The sequence below is a fragment of the Syngnathus typhle genome, linkage group LG4 (genome assembly GCF_033458585.1).
Source record: "Syngnathus typhle isolate RoL2023-S1 ecotype Sweden linkage group LG4, RoL_Styp_1.0, whole genome shotgun sequence".
Classification (NCBI taxonomy): Eukaryota; Metazoa; Chordata; class Actinopteri; order Syngnathiformes; family Syngnathidae; genus Syngnathus; species Syngnathus typhle.
In genome coordinates this window covers 1,638,498-1,642,500 of record NC_083741.1, presented here as the reverse complement: position 1 = coordinate 1,642,500, position 4,003 = coordinate 1,638,498, and positions in this window count along the sequence as shown.

The window sequence follows — 4,003 nt, the reverse complement described above, 5'->3', positions numbered from 1 at the left end:
TTAAAAAAAAAAAAAAAAAATTTTTTTTTTTTAAAAATTCATAAAAATTGGGTGCGTATTATACATGGGTACAAGCTTTTTTCCAGCATCAGCATGCCATTTTTAGGGGTGCGTACTATACATGGGGGCGCACTATACACGGAAAAAAACGGTATTTGGTTGCAGAGATCTTTGGTCGGATTTCATTATTTTTGTGTTTTTGAACAAAACCTTGTAATCTATGTGTTGGGGGGGGGAGTCATTTGCCGTAATTTAAGAATGTAGAGGTAGCTCTTTGAAAGGAACTTTCAACCTTTGTTGCTTATTGTCAGTTTGTATGATGACTCAGATCTCACCAAGCTCTCATCCTGTAAATAAGACAAGTTTACTTACAAGCTTGTTTAAACGACCAGGAGAATTCCTACTTAGCTTTGACCTCTGAAGGTTGTTTGCATGTTCAGCATTTGGCTTTTCTTTTCATGTCGTATTCTTATTCTCTTGTTCCTTTTTCTATTTCAACTTATTTATGTTGCTAATTTTCTTTTATTTTGTTCATTCATACACTACCCCCGACCTTAAAGACCTCTTTTTTTAATGTGCTTATCATTATCATGCAATTCATCCTCCTTACTTGTGTCTCTCCACGTGGGACCTCGCTGGCGACCAGGCCACACTCAGCTGCTTGGCTGTTGGCTAATCAGAGAGAAGTTTAAAGCAATATCTTTTATTGTTTGCTTTCCTCTTTTTCTACACTGGGAATCCAGAGCACACAGAATGGACTCGGAGCATCCAACTGAGCGAACGGGATCAATACTGGCAATGTGTTCCCTTGTGATGTAACTGTGAACAACTTGAGTGCTAAAGGAAATAAATCCGTTGACTTTGGAGCTGGGTGTACTTCTATTCTTCTTCTTATCGTGGCTACAAGGCAGTTAGTTACAGGCTTGGCTAGATGTGGTTCAGCCACAGCTGAACACATTTCTGTAGGACCGTCAATGCTGGTCGTGAGGAGGTTCCTCGTTTCGAAGGTCGACCTTTGTGTCTATCTCCAGGCATGATGTTGTTTTCTGTTCTGTAGCTTTGTGGCTTGTAGCTTGCAGTTTTCGGCGTAGCTTGTAGCGTAGCTTGTAGCTGTGTTGTAGCTTGTAACTTTTGCTTGTAGTGGTGAAAGAATTAGCAGTATCTAAGTGATCTAGTTGATCTCGTCAATACTCCCCGGGCCGCGACGTGGACGCTCCTTTCATGACCCCTTTTTTACTTTTATTAAATTTTTTTGATTTCTGCGAACATGTAAATGATTTACACTTTCTGTTGGGGTAATTCTTGTACAGTGGCATAATATTTGCATCCATCCATCCATTATCTGTACCGCTTGGGGTCACGGGCATGCTGGAGCCTGTCCCAGCAGTCATCGGGCAGTAGGCGGGGGACACCCTGAACCAGTTGCCAGCTAATCGCAGGGCGCAGAGACGAACAACCATTCGCACGCACACTCACCTACGGGCAATCACTGTGCTCAATCAACCTACCATGCATGTTTTTGGGCAGTAGGAGGAAACCGAAGTGCCCGGAGAAAACCCACGCAGGCACGGGGAGAACATGCAAACTCCACACAGTGAGTTGGGGTCATTTTCCCTGCAATGGGGAAACGCCCACCGGCGCATTTACCCTTTACTCCCGGAAGCCGTGTCAGAAAAATCAGTGCACACTCACAAGTGCGTGTATGTACTCAGTAGCACTGTGCGCTCTATTTCTATCAGTGCCGAATTTTGAGTTTGGGCTGTGACGTCAGCATTCTCGTAATTCGCGCACTGAGCTTTCAGATACAGTTACGTTAAAGCTACCGACAAACCCCAGACGCGCGTTAATTACAGTCCAATAAGTCTGAGTCAGACGAACATGTCAACCAAGCACCGTCATCAGGTGGCACCACCGCCCAGTCCTCCTCCTCAGCTCTGGCATCGGGAGATGCCGACCTAGGGGCCGGCACGGGAACCAAATGTTTCTCTTCTGGACGACTTCGAGCAGGATGCCGGTAAGATTGGAACGCCTTGCCCATCGGAGTAGAACCAGGCTGCGGATGTTGCAACACCAGCCGAGCAGGGGACTGAGCCACAGGCTGCGGCTGACGATGAGACCGGGGCCGCGGCTGCTGCCTACGGGTTGAAGAAGCGGAGGCCCGAGAGGCAAGGGCACGGGCTGAAGTTGAAGAGCGGGTCTGGAGCAGGGACTTGCAACAGGTGGTAGGGGGCAAGAAAACCGCTCCCAAATGGCGGAAGTAAGATGGCGGCGCTTGCACACGCAGCGGCCTCTCTCTGTCCCAAACGGTGTTTTGTTTTGTCGTTTAATGTGGGTTTGTCCGACAGTTATGTGTGTTCGTCTCGTCGTACCGGGTTGTGCTACAAGTATAGCGGGCTGGTTCTGCTCGACATCAGCGAAAGCGAGTTTTGTGGCGATCTGGACTTTGAAGCGGGGACATTAAAGGCGCTCGGTCTGCTCCGTCCTGAAGCGTCGGAAGCGGTGTGCAAGGAGGCTGAAGAGGGGCGAAAGCAGGGGCGTCCGGGCCAGGCTGGCGGCCAACCCAGCTCGCCTTCGTTCGATCGCTGGGCATCAACATGCCTGCTGAGATCTACGAACTGGACAGTGCGTAACTGCTGTGCATCTGGAGCGGCTAGCGTGCTATCGGGTGGACCGGGCCATTGTACGAGGGGGAACATCGCGACAAGGTGGAATGCGCGTCTACATCCGTGATGAATGGTGCCGGGACTCTGTGGTGGGATGCAAGCACTGCTCGCTTCTGGTTTGTGATCTCCAGGCTGTTGGGGTCCTGAACTCTCTCCCCCGTTGTTTACTTGTATGTTACTCGTGTACTGTGTCTCGTCACCGTGGGATGGAGGAAACGTAATTTCGATTTCTTTGTGTGTCTTGGCATGAAGGAATTGACAATAAAGCTGACTCTGACTCTGACTCTGATCCCTGCTAGGCGGGTGCTCTTAGCACTCTTCTGGCAAGAGGCCACCCAGTGACCTTCACCCCCGCAGTATAGGCACAGCCTATCTCTGAGCCGTCTACTACGCTCCATTGCCAGGAGAGAGGTGAGTCCTATCTCCATCGGTTCCGGTCAGCTGGGCTGGGTGGGAGGAGTAGTAAAGGCACGCTGGCTTACGTGGAAGTGGTCCCTGGCGGACGACAGGTCAGACGGGGCAACAGGTGCCCTCCCTGACACCCGAGGCTGGTGTCACGGCGACGGGGGGCGGAGTCGCCTTCCTCTTCTTGCGTCGTCTCGACTGGATCCGCCAATCTACCCATGCAGCCAGGTCCATGGCATCTTCAAGGGTCTGAGGGCGCTCGTAGGACACGATCTCATCCTTGATATACCGCGCGAGTCCGTGGAGGAAGGTGCTGACGAGAGCCGGGGTGTTCCAGTCGCTCCGACGCGCCGCCGTCTGGAACTTGATGGAGTACTGGGCGACGGATCTGCTGCCTTCAGAAGGCCGAAACATGTCAGGTAATGCGACCTAAAATATCTCGTTTGAGAAAAAAGAACCAGTGAAGTGATTAACAAGTGAAAACAAAATGAACTTAGTAATGCGACATACAGTTGCACAAAGATCTATGGGGACAATCAAGGAGCCATCGCCTTGAGTAAGAACCTGGTGAATAGACAGAGATCAAAACACATTGATGTTAACTTCCACTTCATTCGTGAATCACTTAATGGTAGAAAGATCGATATCGTGTACTGTCCATCAGAAAACATAATAATAATAATAATTCATTAAATTTGTATAGCGCTTTTCAAGAACCCAAAGACGCTTACAGGGAACAAGGCAAAGACATACATGAGGGGGGGGGTGACGGGGAGGAAACAATCGGATAAACTTAAGAAGAGGAAACCAGTTATGGGTAGGGGAGGTCATAAGCTTGGGAGAAGAGGTAAGTTTTTAGACGGGACTTAAATATGGGGAGTGTGGGTGAGTCACAGACAGACTGGGGGAGAGAGTTCCAGAGTCGGGGTGATGTG